The sequence below is a fragment of the Trichomycterus rosablanca genome, chromosome 10 (assembly GCF_030014385.1).
Source record: "Trichomycterus rosablanca isolate fTriRos1 chromosome 10, fTriRos1.hap1, whole genome shotgun sequence".
NCBI classification, from domain to species: domain Eukaryota; kingdom Metazoa; phylum Chordata; class Actinopteri; order Siluriformes; family Trichomycteridae; genus Trichomycterus; species Trichomycterus rosablanca.
In genome coordinates, this window is record NC_085997.1 from 30,926,671 (window position 1) to 30,953,124 (window position 26,454).

The window sequence follows — 26,454 nt, forward strand, 5'->3', positions numbered from 1 at the left end:
AGACAGACAGACAGATAGATAGACAGATAGGTAGATAGATAGATACACAGATATATAGACAGACAGATAGACAGGTAGACAGACAGACAGACAGATCGATAGATAGATAGATAGACAGATAAATAGATTATAGATACAGTGTATCACAAAAGTGAGTACACCCCTCACATTTCTGCAGATATTTAAGTATATCTTTTCATGGGACAACACTGACAAAATGACACTTTGACACAATGAAAAGTAGTCTGTGTGCAGCTTATATAACAGTGTAAATTTATTCTTCCCTCAAAATAACTCAATATACAGCCATTAATGTCTAAACCACCGGCAACAAAAGTGAGTACACCCCTAAGAGACTACACCCCTAAATGTCCAAATTGAGCACTGCTTGTCATTTTCCCTCCAAAATGTCATGTGATTTGTTAGTGTTACTAGGTCTCAGGTGTGCATAGGGAGCAGGTGTGTTCAATTTAGTAGTACAGCTCTCACACTCTCTCATACTGGTCACTGAAAGTTCCAACATGGCACCTCATGGCAAAGAACTCTCTGAGGATCTTAAAAGACAAATTGTTGCGCTACATGAAGATGGCCAAGGCTACAAGAAGATTGCCAACACCCTGAAACTGAGCTGCAGCACAGTGGCCAAGATCATCCAGCGTTTTAAAAGAGCAGGGTCCACTCAGAACAGACCTCGCGTTGGTCGTCCAAAGAAGCTGAGTGCACGTGCTCAGCGTCACATCCAACTGCTGTCTTTGAAAGATAGGCGCAGGAGTGCTGTCAGCATTGCTGCAGAGATTGAAAAGGTGGGGGGTCAGCCTGTCAGTGCTCAGACCATACGCCGCACACTACATCAAATTGGTCTGCATGGCTGTCACCCCAGAAGGAAGCCTCTTCTGAAGTCTCTACACAAGAAAGCCCACAAACAGTTTGCTGAAGACATGTCAACAAAGGACATGGATTACTGGAACCATGTTCTATGGTCTGATGAGACCAAGATTAATTTGTTTGGTTCAGATGTTCTCAAGCATGTGTGGCAGCAATCAGGTGAGAAGTACAAAGATAAGTGTGTCATGCCTACAGTCAAGCATGGTGGTGGGAATGCCATGGTCTGGGGCTGCATGAGTGCAGCAGGTGTTGGGGAGTTACATTTCATTGAGGGACGCATGAACTCCAATATGTACTGTGAAATACTGAAGCAGAGCATGATACCCTCCCTCCGGAAACTGGGTCGCAGGGCAGTGTTCCAGCATGATAATGACCCCAAACACACCTCTAAGACGACCACTGCTTTATTGAAGAGGCTGAGGGTAAAGGTGATGCACTGGCCAAGCATGTCTCCAGACCTAAACCCAATAGAACATCTTTGGGGCATCCTCAAGCGGAAGGTGGAGGAGCGCAAAGTCTCGAATATCCGCCAGCTCCGTGATGTCGTCATGGAGGAGTGGAAAAGCATTCCAGTGGCAACCTGTGAAGCTCTGGTAAACTCCATGCCCAGGAAAGTTAAGGCAGTTCTGGGAAATAATGGTGGCCACACAAAATATTGACACTTCAGGAACTTTCACTAAGGGGTGTACTCACTTTTGTTGCCGGTGGTTTAGACATTAATGGCTGTATATTGAGTTATTTTGAGGGAAGAATAAATTTACACTGTTATATAAGCTGCACACAGACTACTTTTCATTGTGTCAAAGTGTCATTTTGTCAGTGTTGTCCCATGAAAAGATATACTTAAATATCTGCAGAAATGTGAGGGGTGTACTCACTTTTGTGATACACTGTAGGTATATTATAGACAGATAGATAGACAGACAGTTAGACAGACAGATAGATAGACAGACAGTTAGATAGACAGATAGATAAATAGACAGCTCCTTCAAAGCAAATCATATCAGGTTGTTTATTTATTTATTACACACTTAATATACAATTAATAATAATAATATAATTAATAATAATTAAATAAACAAACTTTAACAGGCAACACAAAATGAACTTGTACAAGCACGCCCCCTTGTGCAGGTTTTACGTTACATCTTGAAAACCACAGTGGGACCAGATTGCCACTATTTTTATTAATTAAGTTTATTTTGCTTTGTGTTTCATTTTGATGCATTGAAAATCATGGACAAAATGTGGGTCACTTGAAAAAAAGTTTAATAAACCCTGGTTTTAAAGTATGTGTACCCCTGACATCCTGTTCTAAAACCACATGCATTAATATAGAATATACAGTGGGGCCAAAAAGTATTTAGTCAGCCACTGATTGTGCAGGTTCTCCTACTTAGAAAGATGAGAGAGGTCTGTAATTTTCATCATAGGTACACTTCAACTATGAGAGAAAAAATGAGAAAAAAAAATCCAGGAAATCACATTGTAGGATTTTTAAAGAATTTATTCGTAAATTATGGTGGAAAATAAGTATTTGGTCAATAACAAACAAGCAAGATTTCTGGCTCTCACAGACCTGTAACTTCTTCTTTAAGCAGCTGTCCTCCACTCATTACCTGTATTAATGGCACCTGTTTGACCTCGTTATCTGTATAAAAGACACCTGTCCACAGCCTCAAACAGTCAGACTCCAAACTCAACCATGGCCAAGACCAAAGAGCTGTCGAAGGACACCAGGAAGAAAATTGTAGACCTGCACCAGGCTGGGAAGAGTGAATCTACAATAGGCAAGCAGGTTGGTGTGAATAAATCAACTGTGGGAACAATTGTAAGAAAATGGAAGACATACAAGACCATTGATAATCTCCCTTGGGGTCAAGATCTTATCCCGTGGGGTAAAAATCCCAGAACTACACGGAGGGACCTGATGAATGACCTGCAGAGAGCTGGGACCAAAGTAACAAAGGCTACCATCAGTAACACACTACACCGAGAGGGACTCAAATCCTGCAGTGCCAGGCGTGTCCCCCTGCTTAAGCCAGTACATGTCCAGGCCCATCTGAAGTTTGCCAGAGAGCATATGGATGATCCAGAAGAGGATTGGGAGAATATCATGTGGTCAGATGAAACCAAAATGGAACTTTTTGGTAAAAACTCAACTCGTTGTGTTTGTAGGAAGAAGAATGCTGAGTTGCACACCATACCTACTGTGAAGAATGGCGGTGGAAACATCATGCTTTGGGGCTGTTTTTCTGCAAAGGGGACAGGACGACTGATCCGTGTTAAGGGAAGAATGAACAGGGCCATGTATCGTGAGATTTTAAGCCAAAACCTCCTTCCATCAGTGAGAGCATTGAAGATAGAACGTGGCTGGGTCTTCCAGCATGACAATGATCCCAAACACACCGCTCGGGCAACGAAGGAGTGGCTCCGTAAAAAGCATTTCAAGGTCCTGGAGTGGCCTAGCCAGTCTCCAGACCTCAACCCCATAGAAAATTTGTGGAGTCCGTGTTGCCCAGTGACAGCCCCAAAACATCACTGCTCTAGAGGAGATCTGCATGGAGGAATGGGCCAAAATACCAGCTACAGTGTGTGCAAACCTGGTGAAGACTTACAGGAAACGTTTCACCTCTGTCATTGCCAACAAAGGTTATGTTACAAAGTATTGAGTTGAACTTTTGTTATTGACCAAATACTTATTTTCCACCATAATTTACAAATAAATTCTTTAAAAATCCTACAATGTGATTTCCTGGATTTTTTTTCTCATTTTGTCTCATAGTTGAAGTGTACCTATGATGAAAATTACAGACCTCTCTCATCTTTCTAAGTAGGAGAACTTGCACAATCAGTGGCTGACTAAATACTTTTTGGCCCCACTGTATATGGCCCCCTAGATCTCAATGGCTATTGTCGTGGGCTAGCCTGATTTTACTACTGCGCCACCCGTGCAGCAGTATTACAGTCCCTGTTGTTTTAGTTGCTGGACCGTCTGTAGTTTATGTAGATGATTATTCTGTAGACATCTGCTGTAATGTGTAAAAGCTCACCTGGGAACGCCATGGAACACTCCATAACCACACAGCAGTGGCTGCTAGATATTCATTCTATAAATTTCCACTCAGTTCTTATTGGCTTGAGTCTCAGATACAGAGTTATTAAAATCAGGCTGAACAATGCTGGCCTTGCAGGATACACAGAGCAGTCGGATGCAGAGCTTCAGTCTAAGTATAAACATGGTTCTGTTTTTTAGTTTTCAGCAGGCTCGGTGGGTAGCACTGTCGCCTCAGAGCAGGAAGGTCCTGGGTTTGATTCCCAGGTTGAGTGGTCTGGGTCCTTTCTGTGTGGAGTTTACATGTTCTCCCCGTGTCTGTGTGGGTTTCCTCTGGGAGCTCTGGTTTCTTCCCACAGTACAAAGACATGCAGTCAGGCTAACTGAGAATACAAAATTGTCCATGACCGTGTTTGACATTAAACTTGAACTGATGAATCTTGTGTAACCAGTAACTACCTGCCCTGTCATGAATGTAACCAAAGTGTGTAAAACGTGATGCTAAAATCCTAATAAGTAAAATAACAAGTTTTCTGTATTGAGGTTTGGAGAGGTAACAGTGACATGACATTGATGTAACACTAGCATTAGGTTTACTATGATTAGCCTATTCTGTTTATAGCATGCATGTCAGACTTGTCTCTCAAAAGTCTACAGACAATACTACTAATTATTAAATTACATTTTTGGCAGGCAGTTGGCATTTGTTTTAGGAAGGGCGTGTCCTCTTCCAGCAGGGCTGTGTGTCTGAGCACAAGTGAGGTCTATAAGATGAACCAGATTTGACTGGTCTGGGATGGAGGTAGTCTAGTGGCCTGCATGACCTACGAGCTCTCAGCATTGAGACGTCTGGAGAGGTAAGAGTGCCCGACGTCGGACCAGCATATGGTTTACTATGATTAGCCCTTTCTGTTAACAGCAAGCATGTCAGGCTGGTCTCTCATGAGTATGTTTTCTCATCATGTGGTCATGTGTCACGTGTCTAGCTTACCGTACTGTAGATTGGCAGTGATGTGCTTGTAGGAAAGAAATCCACACATCACTGCTCAATGAGGTGTTGATTTAGGACGCTCGGGTGGCGATTCGTCAGTTCGGATTTCAGCTCTGCTACCGGCAGGCTGGGCGCCTACACGAACAATGATTGGTTCGTTGTTTAGGGTGGGTGCCGGAGGGGATTCCTTATAACTGATGCAATTATGACATCTGCTGGCTGATTGATGGTGCCTGCACGGAGACGAGGGATAATGGGATCAGGGTGTGACTCTCCATATACAAAGCTGATATTTATTTGAAAGTCGAAGTGTCAAAGAGGGCATGTGTTAGTCACGACTCTCCCTAGTCAGGAGTGGAGGTCAGCATCAGTAAAGGGGAAAGCGTAATGCAATTAGGTATCAGGTACAACTAGATTGGGAGGAAAATGCAATAAAAAGTGTTGATTTGATCTACTTACAGCCATTGTTCAGTTATTATGAATCTGACCCTACCAAAAGTTACAAAATCTAAAATTCATGTCCATTTTTCAAACATTCAGTTTGTCCTTTTGTATTAATCAGACGATCAGAGGCAATTTAATCTGACTGCTCTGGCTAGCTGTGGGTCAAGTTGCTGAGCCTCATTTGCATGTGATTCCCATTTGCATGAGATGCTCCACTTAGCTTGTGTGTAAAGCATAAATACTGATGCTGGATGTAGGTGGTGTGCTGATGGCATCTCTAAAGACTCATTGCTGTCAGTCCCTAGAGGAATGTTCTCAATTATCTTATTGATGAGCGCCCATTACTGGGTGGGAGCCGCTCACTTTCATAATAGAGCCATGATAGCATCAGGCAACACTGAGCCAGCCGTGATACGGCCTTTCCTCTCTTTCCCTTTAGAAAGCCCGGAGCTAAATTACATTTGCTAATGGAACACATATACAGTGTTTCTGACACCCCCCACCCCACCCCCCAAAATTCATCTGCTTCTTTCCATTCAGGACTGGAGCACGATGTGAAATGACTGGGCTTTTCTTATTGGCTTTGTGAGAAGATGGGTTGATTAGTGGAGGGATTTAGCAGGAAGAAGATGAGGAGGAGGAGGAGGGCGGGGTGCTGGTAAGCTTTGGACAATCGCATGACTTCTTCCTTTTGTTTTCTCTGAGCACCAGATGGGGGCGTCAGTACGTAGTATGAGTGCATGAGTGTGCTTCCTCACACTTCCAAAAGAGCGCCCGTCCCTTGATTTGAAACTGGCCTTATAAGCGACAGAAAGGCTACAATACAGGGCTTCGACCATCCAACCCTGTGCTAGATCTAGCCCAATAAATGATATCTACAACCCCAAATCAGAAAAAGTTGGGACAGCATGGTAAATGCAAATAATAATAAAAAACAAAGAACAAACAGTTTTTTACATTTACTTTGACTTTTATTTGATTGCAGACAGGATGAACCTGATATATTTCATCGTTTTATCTGCTCAACTTCATTTCATTTATTAATAAAATCCATTCCTGCATTTCAGGCCTGCAACACATTCCAAGATAAGTTTGGACAGTAAAGCATTTACCACTTTGTAATGTTACCATTCCTTTTCACCACACCTAAAAGACGTTTTGGCACAGAGGAGACCAAGTGATTTAGTGTTTCAGCTTTTATTTTGTCTCATTCTTCCTGCAAACACGTCTTTAGATGTGTAACAGTACGGGGTCGTCGTTGGTGCATTTTTCAGTTCAAGATTCTCCACACATTCTCTTTTGGGGATAGATCAGGACTGCAGGCAGGCCAGTCCAGTACCCGTACCCTCGTCTCCCGCAGGCAGGCCAGTCCAGTACCCGTACCCTCGTCTCCCGCAGCCAGAGGTGGAAAGAGTACAAAAATATTGTACTCAAGTAAAAGTACTATTACTTTAATGAATTTTTACTTAAGTATGAGTAAAATTACTAGTCTAAAAATCTACTCAAGTGGATTCTATACACCAGCCTTCTTTTCATCACCAACAAATACCAAACAACAGTCATACTGCAAATCTCATAACTCAAAACAAGTCAAGGTTACAGGTGTTGTGCCTTTCGCTAAACGACCCAACGAAAACCTTCAAGATAGATAGATAGATAGATAGATAGATAGATAGATAGATACTTTATTGATCCCGAAGGAAATTAAAGCCCCAGTAGCATAATACAACAAATAGTTAACAGTACAAAACAAAACAAAAGCAAACAGAAAAGTAAAAATAGAACAGAGTCTTTCTTGTGATTAACATAAAATGAATAACTGGTAACTGTAATGATGCATGAGGTATATTGCTAGTGTAAAAATTGAATAGTAATTAAATAAGACAAAACTGCCATTCTTTGACATCAGACTGTTATCAAATAACGAAACATCAAACTCCAAACATCTTAAACCTTTAAAATCACCCTTCCCTCCCTACTCTATACCTAGATTACAGCTCCTTTATTTTAGCACCAGTTTATTTTCCATCGCAGAATTCACTGCAGCAGTTTCCCAGATGCGATTTTTCTCCCCTTTTAGCGCATCCAATTGTTCAATTAGCATCGTGCTTCCTCCCTGTCTATGCCGAACCCTGCCCTGACGGAGGTGATTGAAGCTAACCCGTATCCCCTCCGAAACACGAGCAGCAGCCAGATGCATCTTTGCCACCCACACATTGACGAGTTTTGGCGCCACCTAGCGTTGCATGCGGAGAGACACACCCTAAGGGCACCCTCTCCCATCTCTGTGTAAGCGCCTCCAATCAGCCGGCAGAGAACGCAATCGCATTCTGACAGAGAGAGACCCACATCCGGTTCTTTGTCCCACCCCCCATATGAGCAACCGGCCAATCGTTGCTCATATAGCCACTCAGCTTCGAACCGGTAAAGCAAGGCTGGATTCGATACCACGTTCTTCAGAATCCAGCCCTGGTTGCAGCGCGTTTCTTTTTACCGCTGCGCCACCTGAGCGGCCATTTTATCAGCTTTAGATGTAAAGTCAGAGACGATCGCTCATCTGTTGCTGCTGTTTGAGTTGGTCATCTTCTAGACCTTTATCAGTGGTCACTGGACGCTGTCCATGCTACGCTGTTGGCTAGATAGTTTTGGTTGGTGGACTATTCTTAGTCCAGCAGTGAGTGTTTAAAGTGTTTAAAAACTCCATCAGCGCTGCTGTGTCTGATCCACTCATACCAGCACAACACACACTAACACACCACCACCATGTCAGTGTCACTGCAGTGCTGAGAATGATCCACCACCTAAATAATACCTGCTCTGTGGTGGTCCTGTGGGGGTCCTGACCATTGAAGAACAGCATGAAAGGGGGCTAACAAAGTACTGTATGTACAGAAATAGATGGACTACAGTCAGTAATTGTAGAACCACAAAGTGCTTTTATATGGTAAGTGGAGCTGATAACATGGACAGTGAGTGTAGAAACAAGGAGGTGGTTTTAATGTTATGGCTGATCAGTGTATTAACAAATGAAATGAAGTAGAGCAGATAAAACATGAAATATCTCAGGTTCAAACTGTTTGCAATCAAATAAAAGTCAAAGTCAAATTTTCCATACTGTCCCAACTTTTTCTGATTTGGGGTTGTAAAATGCTCGGCTAATTTCATGACACTTTTATATAAACTTGATGGTTGATTGATCTGTAATGTGTTCTTGAGAGAAATATAAAGCGTATCATCTGTTTCAGTCAGTAACACACTTCTTATTGTTATTACTCCTCCTAAGTGCAGGCTAATGGTGCATTCCAGTGTGTACACTATTTTATTTAGCTCAGTTCTACCCAAATGTCACCGCTTTTTCTTGCTTTATGTCTTTTTCACTGGAAACGTAATCTTAATTGAATCGTTGCGCTGATGCCGCCTTCACCAGCATAATCACCAAACCGTGTAAGATCCTTTGTATTCGTTTGGGTGAAATATGCAGCCATGTTGATTTCCTGTTAAAAGCAGGCCTCATACAGCCATCTCAGCAGCAGACCCTAATTAGTTTCGGGCTGATCTCAGACGGCGCCTACCCAGCAGCCTCGGCTACATGTTGCTTTGAGAGCTGGCTGTGAATTTTCACCACTCCTGATGTCGAAATAATGAACTTGACCTACTTTATGGTTCGTCGTTAGTCATGAGTAGAGTTTATCTGTTGTCACGCGTTTCATTACGATGCAGAGGCAAATTAATCGGCTGTGTGCTCGGCTCTCTCGCCCGGGGAGGGACGACTCCGTTTACCGCCGTCGCGGCTATTAACACAATAACGGAAAAGCAGTTAGATTGACTTTTGGACACGACAGTCAATTACAGAGCCTGGGATTGTGTAGCTCAGTGTGTGATGGAGTAGATCCCCCTCTGTTAACAACAGGCATCTTTTACATGCGCCTCGTTCATCGTTTTTTACTGCGCCTGAGACAGCGTGGCGTCCATGTGTCTGCTCACATACTGGTAATAATGGTCACGTTTGGATTCTCCAAAGCCTCTTAAACCTTTGACCGAAGTGCTCGAGGCATTTATTACCAGCACACGGTCTCTTCTCTTGCCTGTGGTTCTTTTAATCAGTGCTAGATGTGTTGGCTGTCTCACACAGAATACACTTTATATATGTTTCTTTAAGGTACAACAGGTAGGGGTGGGCGATATAATATCGTTCACGGTAATACCGGTATAGTTGTAAACTCGATATGATTTTTGCCATATCGCGATATTGTTAGCAAACGTGCGTCACTCACTCAAGTGCGTAACAGTGAAATAGTGTCAACCAATGCAGAGAGTAGTACCGGAGTTAACACTGAGGATGAACTAGTCCTATGGAGGATGAACTAGTTTCTATGTGGAGTTTGCATGTTCTCCCCGTGTCTGCGTGGGTTTACTCCGGGTGCTCCGGTTTCCTCCCACAGTCCAAAGACATGCAAGTGAGGTGAACTGGAGATGCTAAATTGTCCATGACTCTGTTCGATATAACCTTGTGAACTGATGAACCTTGTGTAATGAGTAACTACCGTTCCTGTCATGAATGTAACCAAAAGTGTAAAACATGATGTTAAAATCCTAATAAACAAACAAGAGAACTTATAAACATTATAAGGTAAAATACGGGCGGTGGCCTGCCATTGTACTTTACGTTTACATTATATCGTATCGTATATCACCACTTCTCAAAAGCATATGGAGATATGAGTTTTTTAGCCATATCATCCAGCCTTACTAAATTTAATGTACATTTAGTAACATTTGTACATTAGATTTCCTGAGTGTCTGCAAAACAAAGGTGTTTTTAAAATAAACTTAAAAAAAAAGTGTTCTTATATATTGCGAGTGAATATCATTATCGCAAAAATACCCCAAAATATTGTGATATTATTTAAAGGCCATATCGCCCACCCCTAGTGTTGTGTGTACACTGCTGTGGAAAAAGTATTTGCCCCCGTTATTTGTAACAGATAGATGTTTCAGATTTTTTTTATTTATGCATTTAATAAAAAATAAATGATATCTGCAACATAAAAGTTATTTATAAAAGTATATGTAATGTATTTTTTCTATTTATTTATGCATTTTCTTCTAATTTAGTGTCAGTTAGTCAGTTTGTCTTCCGCTTCTGGGGATCCCAGGTTGCACTCAAGGAAGGTGCAGTGTTTCCTCTAGAATTATTTTTAGCAGCAGTGGCAATTAATTAAAAAGCATAAATAAATGGATCTTTAAATTTAAAATAAAAGAATCAATGTAAGAACAACACAATCAACACAACACAACTTATATTTATATTCAATACTTTTATTAATTGCAACAATATTCTGTGATAAATTACAAGTTAAAATACTAGTAATTCTTTGTATGGGGAGGAATAAAACAAGTACACGTGTAGTGTAGTATACATGACAAACTGGATAGAGGAATCTTTTTTGTTTATTATAATTATCTATGCGTAGTTTTGATGATTTCTGAATTAAAATCTCTTAATTTACTAAATAAATGTTGGGGTCAAACTTGGTCATATGATTAATCTGTGTTAAAAATGAACACATTAGCCTTGACAGCACTGTTTTAAAGCTTAGAATCTAAACAGGCTCCATTCATTAGGCAGTATGTGCCAAACCGAAAGTAACATTCTAAATGTTTTCAACTGTAAAACCTATCTAACTTAACGTTAGCTAGTTTAATCTACCTTTCTTTCTTTCCTCTCCTCTATTTCTCCCCCTCTCTCCTCTTTTTCTCCCTCTCTCGCTCGCTTGTCAGGTGTGTAGAGATAGAAGCAGTGCGGTAGGCATCATTATTCCACTTCCTGTATTCCTCACTCCAAAATAAAAGCCCTCTGCTTTTGTAATTGCGTATTTATGTAATTATATAAATTCTGATGGTGCGGCAGCAATAATTAAGCAGTGGCGGGCCGCCACCACAAAGTACATTTAGCGGAAACACTGAGGTATATTTCCGACCCGCGGGCAGTCCTTAGCGGACCCTTTCTTTTTCACCCAAGCTTACTGCACAGGCACCTCTATCTACTAATCAGGGTCCTTGCACAGCGTTGGAAGACCCATCCACATAGTCCAGTCATCCCGCCCTAGCAGACACGGTAGCCAATTAGAGTCTGCTGCAGGCACTACCAATTATGCCCGCTAGATGGCGCCCAGCCGACCGGTGGCAATGCCGAATGATCCGGTCGTGTGTGCTTGTCTCGTGAAGGGATGAAATGGGATGTTTCGTTTGTGTCTTTGCCCTTAAAACTACAGTTTTGATCCTAAAGAATCAGATTTCATTATATTGGAATTCTTTGTTTTGCTTTTTTACTGTAAATGAGCACACACACACACACACACACACACACACTTGTCTCAGGGTGCTAGTAAACAACCTCATTATAAGCAGATGGAGAGAGCAGAGAAATGATGAGGCGATTTAATCAGCTCTCGTATAGCTGTCGTAACGCTTTAAACACACCCTGTCTAAACTCATATATTCAAAAAGCCTGAGCAGAAAGTTGACATGCAGCCTTCTGAAAGTACTCAAAAAAAGAGAAAAGGACAGAGAGAAAGAATGTGTGTGTTAATTATTGAGCAGACATGGCTGTGTGGTAAAACTAGAGTATTACTGAATATTTAAACACTGAACGTCTTCACAAAATGTTCGAAATTAAATCTAACTGGCCATTTTGCCAGTGATGGGACCATCGTAGATGAACGGTTTCATAAGCTCTTCTTTTTTTTCCCATACATGATGCATGTTTTTTTTAATTAAAAAAAAAATGCATTTTCTTCCCATTTTCCTGCCGATTTAGAGGACTCAATTTTGAACCACCCACCCGCACATAGTCCGGCCCCCACCCTGCAGATACGGTGGCCAGTTAGTATCTGCTGCAGGCACTGCCAATTATGCCCGCCAGATGGCGCCCAGCCGACCGGTGGCAACACTGAGTTTCGAACCGAGGAGTTTAAAAACTCTGTGCTGGTGTGCTAGTGGAATATCCCGCTGCACCACCTGGGCGCATGACGCATGTTTTAGTGTCAAACAGGAGAAAAACTGTTTGTGCTTTCAGTGACAGCAGTGTCTTACTGTGGAATAAAGTGAAGCCATCCTTCCACAGCTCACTTCCACAGATCATCCTAGTTGTATACAAAAGTTTGGGCACCCCATTCAAACTGCAAATTATCTGGTAGTCTAGTGAGTAGAGCTTAGGGCTATCAGTTGTAAGGTTGAGAGTTCGGATCCCCAGCTCTGCCATGCAGCCACTGTTGGGCTCTCGAGCAAGGCTCCTAACTCTGTCGGCTCCTGGGGCGCCATACAGTGGATAATTCTGCATTCTGTCCCCAGCTTCTAAAGGAACTGGGACATGCGAAGAAAGAATTTTGTTGTACTGTACACATGTATATGTACAACCCTAAATCAGAAAAAGTTGGGACACTATGGAAAATGCAAATAAAATGAAAACAGTGTTCCTTACATTGATTTCGACTTTTATTTCATTGCAGACAGAATGAACCTGAGATATTTCATGTTTTATCTGCTCAACTTCATTTTATTAGTTAATAAACCTCCATTCCTGCATTTCAGGCCTGCAACACATTCCAAAAAAAGTTTGGACGGGGGCAATTTAGGGCTCAGAGGCATCTAGGATGGACCATCACACAGTGGAAATGTGTATTGTGGTCAGATGAATCGGCATTCCAGGTCTTTTTTGGAAAAAATGGACGCTGTGTGCTCCGGACCAAAGACGAAAAGGACCGTCCAGACTGTTATCAGCAACAAGTCCAAAAGCCAGGGTCTGTCATGGTATGGGGCAGTGTCAGTGCCCTTGGCAAAGATCATTTACACTTCTGTAATGGCAGCATTAATGCAGAAAAGTACATTGAGATCTTAGAGCAAAATATGCTGCCTTCAAGACGTCATCTTTTCCAGAGACATTCATGCATTTTTTAACAAGACAATGCAAAACCACATGCTGCACACATTACAAAGGCATGGCAGCGGAAGAAGAGGGTACGGTTACTGGACTGGCCTGCCTGCAGTCCTGATCTCTCCCTAATAGAGAATGTGTGGAGAATTTTGAACAGAAAAATGCGACAATGACGACCCCGTACTGCTGCACATCTAAAGACGTGTTTGCAGGAAGAATGGGACAAAATAAAAGCTAAAACACTAAATCACTTGGTCTCCTCGGTGCCAAAACATCTTTTAGGTGTGGTGAAAAGGAATGGCAACATTACAAAGTGGTAGATGCTTTACTGTCCAAACTTATTTTGGAATGTGTTGCAGGCCTGAAATGCAGGAATGGATGTTTATTAATAAATGAAATGAAGTTGAGCAGATAAAACGATGAAATATCTCAGGTTCATCCTGTCTGCAATCAAATAAAAGTCAAAGTAAATGTAAGAAACTCTTTGTTCTGTGTTTTTTATTATTATTTGCATTTTCCATGCTGTCCCAACTTTTTCTGATTTGGGGTTGTATATATGACAAATAAAGGCATTATTTTTATATTTTTTCTATGTTGTTGGATACTGTGTATAAATAGATTTTGAAAAGCTTCCCTATTTGAACTACTGAAGTACACGACACAAGCCCATGACTTACAGTAAGATAAATGAGAGAAAATAATAATGTACTGAGTGATACATAATAATCTCTATGGTCTAAAACTCCAGAAACTCAGTGTAAACTCACTCACACCACGGTAATCTCATAGACGTCCCATTACTCGAGTGTTATCTGTATTACACTCGTCACCCTGAGAAACTATTCCTGTCCGAATTGGGTTATAATCATGGCCTGTTTTGGCGTTTACAGAATTAACCCTGTCCTGTCGGACCCAGACGGCCGTGGTTTCAGTAAAATATATCCTCGGTTTCCGGACCATTAGACACGGCGCCTGGTCACCAGCTGCTGACGGAAGCCGTGGCTCCAGGTTATTCCGCATCAGTCTTTATCACCTCGCTGCAGAAGCCGCCGCTGCTCTATTATCTGTGTTGACGCCGTTATTGATCAGTGGTTCAATTTCCCGTACAGGGACGCGATCACACGTACAATGCCCTTTCGTTGACTGGTCCTTGGCCGAAGATAAAGCAGGTGAAATTGGCCACGGGTGCTGGGATTTCATTTGTGTGACGTTAATGGATGCTGGGGGGAGGTTATGAATCTGCGTGAGGAAAATTTGATCACATCTCAGAAAGGGGAAAATGTTTGTTTGTCAGTTGGGAACTTAGTGTGGTTTAGTTAAACTTGCTTTTCTTTAGAATCAGTCTTTACATTTTTTTGGCCCCAATTTTCCTCCCAGTCTAGTTGTATCCAATTACTGAAATGGAAATTTAGCTTCCTCTACTGCTGCTGACCTCCACTCTGACTAACACATGCTCCCCCTGACACGTGTGCAGTAGCCGACTGCATCTTTTCACCTGCATGAGGCGAGTTCATATGTGGCTCAGTCTCGCACACAGAGAGTGACACACTGATCCTCATTATTCCCCGTCTCTGATGCAGGCGCCATCAGTCAGCCGGCAGAGGTCGTAATTGCATCAGTTATAAGGGTTGGCCTGTAATTGGCTCGTTTTTAATAAGCATGCCATTTTTAATTGGCCAGCTGCGAATTCTAAAAATGTAATGGGATATGGCGCTTGACAAAGCTCTACCCACTAGGCTACCACTGTCCACTGTAAACCACATTAAGCTTTTTTTTTTATTTATTATTATTTTTTTTTATTATTATTTTTTTTTTATACATTAAGTGTTTTAGACTCTCTCGGGAAAGCTGATTCTTACAATTTCTCGGAACCTTGAGCTGTAACACAAGTTTAAAAGTGAAACGGTGAGGAAAATACAGCTGAACACAGATACATGTAGAGCTTTCAAAGTGAATCTGATGGTTATTCCACATGCGGATTCGTCTCATATTTGCACTTTGAGGACGTTTTATAGCACCGCTCAAGCCCAGCGGCGACTTGCGCCAAGGCTCGCAGTTTTGCCGCTTCTCATGTGACTGCTGCTTAGTGTTAACACTAGGTGGAGCGACTGTTTTGAACAAGGCTGCTTTTCCTTAAAACAAAATTAATCTAGGCACCCAGGTGGCGCAGATATTCCGCTAGCACACCAGCGCAGAGATTCTGAACTCATCGGTTCAAAACCAGGCATTGCCACCGGTCGGCTGGGCGCCATCTAGCGGGCATAATTGGCAGTGCCTGCGGTGTGGGATGACTGGACTATGTGGGTGGGGTCTTCAAACGCTGTGTAAGGACCCTGATTGGGATAGAGAGGCGCCTGTGCAGAATGCCTGGGTGAAAAAGGGTTCCGTTAAGGGCTGGACGCGGGTCCGAGGAGGCGTGAGCAGCAATATACCCACCTCGACTGCAATCAGGGATCCCCCAGCAGCGGAAGACAAATTGACTACACTAAATTGGGAGAAAATGGGAGAAAATGCATAAATTAAATAGTAAAAAACAACAAGATTAATCTAACAAAAAGCCAACCCTTTTTGTAATAAAATAAATGAAAACCCATTCATGCAAAGCTGTGATTTTATGCTGTTTTATTCTTTAAGCAAGTTCAGTTATTAAGCATAATTTATCTACATTGGATTGATTTTGCTTTAATACACTAGAGGTGAGGTGGTGTACCTCACTTTTAATGAGCAGCCCAGCCATTAGTATGTTTTTCTGTATCTGGCCCTTAGTGAATAAAGTTTGGACACACCTGGTGTAGGCGCCTAGTCTGTCGGTAGCAGAGCTGAGATTCAAATTTGTAAGTTTGAGATGTCAGCTGTGGTGTGCTAGTGTGTTTCACCATTGTGTCACCTGAGCGCTGTTAAGTTTAATTTCTGTTTAATCTATTATTCATAAACTCTGTTTGATTATTTCTGAGTATAGTGACTAAATGCATGCAGGTTAGATGTGAGCTCTGGGCCTCTGTGTGTGTGTGTGTGTACGTGTGTGTGTGTACGTGTGTGTGTGTTTGTTGTGTGATTTTCCATTTCCATGCCAATTTTCTGGTGTGCTGTAATTTGATGAGACCTCTCCCTGACTGTACGATACACCTTATTTGTCTCCAGCGGCCTCATTTGAATCAGCGGCAGCTTGACGGTCAGAGGAGGGAATTAACTTTGATCAACACATTCATTAACCTCCAGTCACAGCTGCACATAACAGACCCAGATCATAATGTTTTCTCTCTAAATGTGAACGTGAAGAGCATGAGCGTTTATTTTCAGACGGCTTGAAGCACCTGGAGGGTCCTTTATGATCATTTTTAGGTAATCATAAGTGCAGAAGAAACCTTACTACACTCTAAAAAATAATATACTGGATCTACTTAAAAAAATTATGGTAACAATTTGCATGCATTTTTCTATGTAATCTCAACTAGAATGTTTTAAGTAAATGCAACAAGCCTTTCGCTGTTAAACTAACTTAACTAAATTAGGTAATATCACCATGAAAATCTTTAACACCATCACGCTAAATTAATCTGAACCTACTTAATTTTAATTTCATTGTTTTGTTCATCAAACCCAAATAAGTTAGGTTCCGCTAATATGAATATGCTGAATGTTATTGTAAAGTCGGCGAGAGAAGAAGGCGATAGGAATCAGCTCTTTTACTGAATCATTGGACAGACACTTATTCATACACATATACATTCATACCACAAACACAAATGCCGCGTATCAACAAAGTTGAATCAGTTCATCTGGACACAAGTTTCTTGTAGAGAACAACAAACTCTACAACAAACTTGTGTCCAGATGAACTGACTCAACTTTGTGAATTTGTGTACCCGGATTATCGAGCATGCATCAATACATATTTCAGCGTAGCCACACTGTTCCCAATGCTGGGCTGCACGGTCACGGTAGGTCTGGATACCACTGCCGCAAGTCCTTCTGGGTAAAGCTCCGCCCCTTCCCAGTATTTAAACATAATACATTCAAGCAACTCAGATATTTTAGTTGGCTCAACTCAAAATTGGTATGATGTTGTACTAAAGCAAGATAATGCGTTGAAAAAGGTTAAAATTTTGAGTTTGTCTAAAATAATGTCTTTTTAAGTTGCCCAAACTTGAAATTTTTAACAAATGTAACAAACTTAATTTTTTATTACGTTTAATTTACTAATGTGCTGAATCATTTTTTAGAGTGATGAACATCTGGAATTTTGAGCAGAATTCTAATGAATCGTTCACTCATGTTTTGTTCAAACTTATACACCGATCAGCCATAACATTAAAACCACCTCCTTGTTTCTACACTCACTGTCCATTTTATCAGCTCCACTTACCATATAGAAGCACTTTGTAGTTCTACAATTACTGACTGTAGTCCATCTATTTCTCTACATACTTTTTTAACCTGCTTTCACCCTGTTCTTCAATGGTCAGGACCCCCACAGGACCACTACAGAGCAGGTATTATTTGGGTGTTGAATCATTCTCAGCACTGCAGTGACACTGACATGATGGTGGTGTGTTAGTGTGTGTTGTGCTGGTATAAGTGGATAAGACACAGCAATGCTGATTGAGTTTTTAAACACCTCTTTGTCACTGCTGGACTGAGAATAGTTCACCAACCAAAAATATCCAGCCAACAGCGCCCTGTGGGCAGCGTCCTGTGACCACTGATGAAGGTCTAGAAGATGACCAACTCAAACAGCAGCAATAGATGAGTGATCGTCTATGACTTCACATCTACAAGGTGGACCAACCGAGTAGGAGTGTCTAATAGAGTGGACAGTGAGTGGACACGGTATTTAAAAACTCCAGCAGCGCTGCTGTGTCTGATCCACTCATACCAGCACAACACACACTAACACACCACCACCATGTCAGTGTCACTGCAGTGCTGAGAATGATCCACCACCCAAATAATACCTGCTATGTGGGGGTCCTGTGGAGGTCATGACCATTGAAAACCAGGATGAAAGCAGGCTTAAAAGAAGTATGTAGAGAAACTGATGGGCTACAGTTAGTAATTGTACAACTACAAAGTGCTTCTATATGGTAAGTGGAGCTGATAAAATGGACAGTGAGTGTAGAAACAAGGAGGTGGTTTTAATGTTATGGCTGATCGGTGTATAATCTTTATCTATTTGTGCTTAAAATATTTGTTCTGTATGACAAGTAACCACTTTAAAAAGCCGTGTGATTTCACAGTACCTCCATTTAACAGATTTCGTCTATAACCTGATTGTTTAAAATTCCCATGAGAAGCGTCCCAAGACCAGTAGTTCAGTAATTGTCTGCTAGTTGGCACACGTCTCTCTTTATCTTGTTTTGTTGGGAGGCTCGCTTTGTTTTTGCCTTTTTCTCGGAGTTTTATAGTCCCCACTATACAATAACAACAAAACAAGGTAAATGAAATGTCTCCCCAGTAGAACAGTACACCAATTTTAACAAGCACATTTTATGGACCAGTGCACCCTGTTTTAGACCATTAAATCAAGTTTTCACAGTTACTTGATTTTTTAGTTACTTGGGGTTAATGTGATAGCAACTGCGAAATTGAATCTCAGCAGAGCCACCGACCTGGCCGGGCATCCACACAAATGCAATTGTCAGTGTTTCAGGTAGAGAAGGTTGTACAGGGTCTTCCTGCTGCTACTGTAAAATGATGTTTTCGGGACTGGTCCGGACGCCTGCACGTATGGGGGAGTTTGATAGTCGGGGTGGGTGGACGGTTTCATGGAGCTCTGCTATTTATGGCTTTCTTCATTAATGCTAATGAAGATTTACTAGCTATCTAGTAAGGTTTGCTTGTTTGTGTGTTATTAGTTTATGCAGAATGTGCTTGTCTGAACACGACTTGGAATTTTGGGATACAGGGTTCGAAAGTGAATAATCAGTGTGAATAACAGGCTATTTCCAATGATAGAAATATTATATTTATTAATACAGAGGAACCTCGATTTAACGGATTTCAGATTTAACAAAAAACTATTTTAAGTTTAACGATGACAAAATGTGGAAACCGAATGTCCCGTCCGATTGTCTAAAATTCCATGACCAGTAGTTCAGTAATTGTCTGCTATCCGGTGCACGTCTCTCTGTTTATAAGAGTGATAGGCTTTGTTTTGCCAGGAGGCTCGCTTTGTTCTCGCCTTTTTCTCTCCAGTAGTAGCACACCAATTTTAATATTTTTTACAGATTTTCCATTACATATTTACATATCTATTTACGATGTTAATTTTACTGTTCATCATATGTGCATGTTTGGCACTTTTGTGGACCTTAGTTGTGTGTCTTTGTATATTTTTGCACCCCTGGAAAAAAACCTTGCTGGTTCGGACTATCATATTTTACGGACCAGTGCTCCCACCTTTTAGTTCGTTAAATTGAGTTTCCTCTGTATTACCATTCTCAGTCTGGGTGCTACTTGTGACGCCAGCTAACCAGCAGCAGCCTAAATCTAGAAATGTTCAAAACAAGACAAAAAGAAATGACTGAAGCTGTGAACGTCGGGTCACTGTTGAAAAATCGTCTGCATACTTTCTGAAAGGTCACATCACAAGATGTGCAAACTGTCCTGTCGATGTTATGCATGTACGATCAGTGAGAGTCTGCAAGTCAAAATGTCACATCCATACTGATGTAACTGACCATATCAGGGGTTTCCTGTGATCAGGACGTGTTCAATGGTGCTCTGCATTCTGATGGTTTAGGTTTATTGCTATTAGGGCTGGCTTGATGCCACTTTTTTTATGTCTGATACCAATACTGCAAATTGAGTATCTGCCGATACCGATACCAATCATACCAATCATAAAAAATATATTATTTATAAACAATAAAAATGAAACAGTTAAATTATAAAAAATAAAGAAGTGTATCTCTCTTGTCCTGGCTTGGAGATCTCTCACATACTGAACGATTAATCCATTAGTGTTATGAAATAAAACAAACTACACCGTTTCCCGTTTAGCCACAGATGTCCTCTTCAAAATCCAGCAGGGTTTTTAATAAGTGCGCTTTGGTTTTTAATAATCTAAAAACGTGACAGAACTTTTAACGGAAAATCGCAACCAAACACTGCGTCAATTCTAATTGGTCCATCGTGTTTGACTGACATCCACATCTTCCAATTGTAGACACTTTGGACAACACGCCGTAAAACAGTGTTTTTAGATGTGGCAGTAGTAGATGATTTTTAAAATACTAAAAGTTTAAGTTGATCAGTGTGTTTTCATTTCTGAATGGCCTTATTTACATTAAGTGTTATTTAAATTAAGTGTTATTTACATTAAGTGGTATTTACATTAAGTGTTATTTACATGAAGCAACAAAACAAGAAAGACTATGACTTGGAAAAATAAATAAATAAAAAAAACTTCAGTGATCCTGCCATGAATGTAATCAATGTGTTAACATGGCGTTAAACCTTAAAATAAACAAACAAACAAACATTGTCAAGTCAAGTCAACTTTATTTCTATAGCGCTTTTTACAATAGACATTGTCTCAAAGCAACTTTACAAAATCCAGGACCCCTGTTACAAAAACCCCTGTTGAGCAAGCCGAGGGCGACAGTGGCGAGGAAAAACTCCCTTAAATTACAGGAAGAAACCTTGAGAGGAACCAGACTCAGCAGGGACCCCCATTCTGCTTGGGTGGTCTGGAGGATACTTTAAATAAATAGTATTTACACAAATCATACAAACACAGAATTAAAATGAACTAAAAGTTATAACTAGCAATAATAAAGAAATAAATAATAATAGAGTCACTAAGCAACAGTATCGGATCAGATTACACTTTTTTTTCCTTCTGATATCCGAACCAGTGATTTGGGCCAATATCGGATCGATATCGATACAGAGTATCAGATTGGTGCCAGCCCTAATTGCTGTTATACATTTAATAAGTTTGTGCAGCCAATGAAACCAACTTTTGTCCGCTTCAGGTCAGAGTTTGTTCTGTCGCCGTCCAGCTGACGAGGTTGTGACTTACTGGCCTGTGTTATGATCTTGAAAATTTTGGGCTACTGGAAAGTAGTAAACATTTCCTGTCCTGACTTATTTCTTACACATCCTCAGCTCTTTATAGTTTGTATACTGTGTGGTGCAAAAGTAACTGCTCCCATTCCAATTTCCTCTGGTATTAAATATTCGTTTCAAGATTTAATACTAATAATACAGTAGAGTTTGTTTAATTTTATTTAATTAATATTAACCTTGTGAAAAAGTACTAGCCACCCTAAACACTATGCCACTAAGAAGCCAGCCTGCTAAAATTGCACCTTATCCAGTAAGTTGCTAAAGAGAATAAACACAGTGGAATTCAGAGAAGAAAAATCAGTGCTTGTATTATATTCGTGAAAGAGCACCTGACTGATTCTGAGTTTTGGCCACTGCTGGCTGGTGTAAAGCACCTGCTCAAAGATGGTGAATAATGGAGAGCAGTGTGGGACTATCAGTACGTGATACTGGTCTCTGTGTGAACCCAACTCGGGCAGGTCAAAAAAAGCAGTTGCCTACTGCACACAGGTCAGAGTGGTGTGCATCACGTATAGCCCTCCTTGGTCAGAGTAGGGGACTAGATTCTTTACAGGGAATAAACTTTTTGATTTAGTCTCATGCTCAATCACTGTTTATTTGCTTAATTTAGGGGGAAATATTTAGGAAAAAAACCACCAATCCATGTGCTACAGCTACGGCTATTTAAATATTTAAGGCTCAGGGTCATGGCTGGACAGGTTGTACCGGGAAACAAAGGACACAAGGCAGGAATACCCTGGACAGGCCGCCAATTCTTAGCATGTCTTCAGCCACCCGCCATCCCCTCACCTCAGACATAGCTAATCATGTCTGTGTAGGTGGTCAGCTGGCTGATAGCACTGGTCAAATGTACCTGTACAGAGATGGTGAATAATGGAGAGCATTGTGTGACTCTTTATGTGATACTGATCTCTATGTGCAGTTGGCTACTACATGTGTCAGAGGGGGCGTGTGTTAGGTGCCCTCCTTGGTCAGGTTAGAAGTGTGCAGCAATGGAGGAGATATAATGGGGTTATTAAATGTGATTAAATTGGGAAAAATAGGGAAAAATGCAGAAAAGGAATTAAATAACATGCAAAACAACAAATCCATGTGCTAAAGCTACGGCTGTTTAAATATTTAAGGCTCTGGATCATGGCTGGACAGGTTGTACCGGGAAACACAGGACACAAGGCACATGGACAGGGCGCCAATTCTTAGCATGTTTTCAGCCACCTCCATCCTCCCACCTTAGACATAGCTGATCATGTCTGTGTAGATGGCCAGCTGGCTGATAGCACTAAGATTCAAAAATGGATCTTAGTAGTTGTGAGCTCGCATAAGAAACTGCTGTGCCACCTGAGCGCCATTAAAAAAAAAAATTTAAGTATATTAAATGTATTTAATTAAAATGTTATCACATGTAAAAATCCTTAACAGGGTGCGGATGATTACATTTACATTACATTTACAGCATTTAGCAGACGCTTTTATCCAAAGCGACTTACAGTATACAGTTTTTAAGCAATTGAGGGGTAAGGGCCTTGCTCAAGGGCCCAACAGTGGCAACCTGGTAGTGGTGGGGTTTGAACCGGCAACCTTCTGCTTACTAGTCCAGTACCTTAACCACTAGGCTACAACTGCCATTAAAATGCTGTTTTTGTTTCCTGTCCTCCCTGGCAACAGACATAATTAATGGCTATAAATCTGCAGACCCACACACGTCTATGGTGTATCTATGGTTTATTTAGATAAGAATAACCTCTCTTTCTCTTTGTAAGGTGGAATGCTGTGTTTATCTCGGCTCTCATTTAAAGCTGTCTAGAACCCACAAACTAATCAATTCTTGCTACCTGCAATCAATATGAAGAAATGAGAGAGATGTTTGTGGTTTTTATTGCAACAATATGACAGAATATTTCATTATCTGCCCGTCCACATTCATGGAAACATAAGCTTGTTCAACAGAACGCTCACTTTCCCTGTAATGGCATAAGTGCCTGTGTTTAGTTTTTGCTCAGGTTCAACTTCACTTTATACAAAGAAAAAATTTATCTGATGTGATGGTTTTGTTCTGTGCATAAGCAATCACAAACAAACTGTTAGATAAAACAACTTACTAAAATCATTGGTCTTTCCTTTTGTTGTGTAAATTACACAACATTAGAATTGTTTGGTAGATTTAATCCTTATACTATTATTAGAACAGTAAAAACAGAAAAAGTTTGAACAGTAATTGATTTTTTAAAATTTTTTTGCTTGCTAACCCATTAACTTAGTGACCATCTGCTATCAGCCAGCTGAGCACAGGGGTGTTCAAAAAAATAACAGTGATTTTTAAAAAGTGAATAAAGCGCAAAATCATTATAATAACTTTTATTTCCATGAATGCAAATGCACTGAAAATACTACACTTTCAATTCTAAATCAAAACATTAACAAAATGTAGCCAATTTGTGTTAATCCTTTACAGAAAGTTAAAAAAAATGAATATTAGACTGTTCAAAAAAATAGCAGTGCCAGCATTTTTTTTTTTTTTAACTCAAAAAATTTATGTATAAACTGAAAATGTTTGAGGTTTCACTTTACTTTAAATTACTGAACTAATATTTAGTGGCATAACAATTGTTTCCGAGATCTGTGTTGCATGGAGTCGACCAACTTCTGGCACCACTGAACAGGTATTCCAGTCCAGAATGATTAGACTACATTCCACAGTTCTTCTGCAATTTTGGGTTTTGCCTCAAAAGAATGCATTTCAGATATCAGCCCACAAGTTTTCTATGGGATTGAAGTCGGGATTGGGCTGGCCACTCTATTACCTCAATCTTGTTTGTCTGTAACCAAGATCTTTTGGGTCACTGTCATGTTGAAACACCCATTTTAAGGACATTTCTTCTTTGACATTGGGCAACATGATCTCCTCAAGTATTCTGATATATTTAAACTGATCCATGATCCCTCGTATGTGATAAATAGGTGTAACACCATGGTATGAGAAACATTCCCATATCATCATTTTGTACCACCATGCTTTACTGTCTTCACAGTGTACTTTGGCTTGAATTCAGTGCTCGAGGGTCGTCAGACATACTGTCTACGGCCACTAGACCCAAAAAGAACAATTTTGCTTTCACCAGTCCACAAAATGTTGAGCCATTTCTCTTTGGACCAGTCAATGTGTTCTTTGGTAAATGTTAACCCATTCAGGACTTGTCTTTTTCTTAACAACGGGACTTTGCAAGGAGTTCTTGCTGGTAAATTGGCTTCACTTAATCATCTTCTGTACTCACTGGTAACTTCTGATGTTCCTTGATCTTTCTGGAGGTGATCATTGGCTGAACCTTTGCCATTTTGGCTATTCTTTGATCCAATCGAACAGTAGTTCCACACTTCCTTCCGTGTCTTTCAGGTTTTGGTCACTTCAAGGCATTTGAGATCATTTTAGCTGAGCAGACTATAATTTGCTGCACTTCTCTGTATGTTTTTCCCTCTACAAGCAACTTTTTAATCAAAGTATGCTGTTCATCAGAACAATGTCTGGAACAACCCATTTTACCCAGTATTTCAAAAGAAAATGAGCTATGACCAACGTGTGCAACATTTGCCACCCTCCTAAATTAAATAAGGGCCAAAACCGACACCCGTTTTTCTGGAGAATGAATGACTTCACCAATTGAACTCCTCACTGCTATTATTTTGAACAACCCCCTTTCAATTAATGCTTCAATTACTCAGAATCAGCGGCATGCATGTCCTAATTGTTGGTTTTGTTTTGTTTTCATTACCCTACTACACTTTCAAGTGATTTATCAGGTTAATGGTGTTGGACTGCTATTTTTTTGAACACCACTGTACACGGACATGATTGGCCGTGCCTGAGGGTGGGCTGGTTGAAAGGATTCCTCATTGCTGCTGCAGAGGCATCCCCTGTCCCTCTGTTTCTCTGCATGCTTTGTAAGCCCCCTTTCATGCTGTTCTTTAATGATCAGGACCCCCACAGAGCAGATATTATTTGGGTGGTGGTTCATTCTCAGCACTGCAGTAACAATGACATGGTGGTGGTGTGTTAGTGTGTGTTGTGCTGGTTTGAGTGGATAAGACAGCAGCTCTGATGGTCCTGTGGACTTGCATATATTTTAGGCTTATGTAAAATAATGGGATTGTTTTTGACACTTATACACTGAAAATAACACAAATATAATATAAAAACTGAAATTAAAAGCTGATTCTTACAGTTTGTTAGAACCTCGAGCTGTAACACAAGTTTAAAAGTGAAACAGTAAATAAAATCCAGACACACAGATACATGTGGAGCTTTCAGAGTGAATCTGATGGTTATTCCACACAAACGCAGATTCGTCTCATATGCACACTTTGATGATGTTTTACCGCACCGCTCAAGCTGAGCGCTGAACAAAGCAACTGTTCATTGTTAATTTGAAAATAAATAAATAAAAATAAAAAAAGCTGAACATGTTGAGTTGAAGGGAAATGTTGAGCTTAAGGGAAATGTTGAGCTTAAGGGAAACGTTGAGCTTAAGGGAAACGTTGAGCTTAAGGGAAACGTTGAGCTTAAGGGAAAAGTTGAGCTTAAGGGAAACGTTGAGCTTAAGGGAAACGTTGAGCTTAAGGGAAACGTTGAGCTTAAGGGAAACGTTGAGTTTAAGGTAAATGTTTAGTTTAAGGGAAACGTTGAGTTTAAGGGTAAAAATTTCTCGACAAAGGCGTTGCGTTTCAAAGATTTTTCATTCAAAGAGTTCAGGGGACGTTGAGTTAAAAGTGTAAAACACTGTAGTTTCCTCCACTGCTTTCTGAGCAGAGTTTCCATGATGCTCACCCTAAAGCATCTCTCCTCTTAAGGTGGACTAGTGTTAATCTGTCAGAAGTTTTGAGGGCTGTAATTAGGTCTGCAGGGCAGGTACAAGCTCTCACACACTACCTGTAAAATCCGTGACGCTCAGCTTCCGCCACACTTCTGAGAGCATTCTCTAAACTCGATAACACTCTGTTTGCAGGCGAGATGAGTTCTGTTTACTGCCATTAAGTGATGAACTATTTTCAAAAACGTTTTGAGGGAACAAATGCTGT

General features: G+C 40.7%; 1 protein-coding gene across 2 annotated transcripts in view; it reads left to right on the forward strand.

Moving 5' to 3' along the window:
* Positions 1-26,454, forward strand: part of snx29 (sorting nexin 29) — a 173,794-nt gene that overhangs the window by 38,389 nt on the left and 108,951 nt on the right. The gene's annotated exons all lie outside the window — the stretch shown is intronic.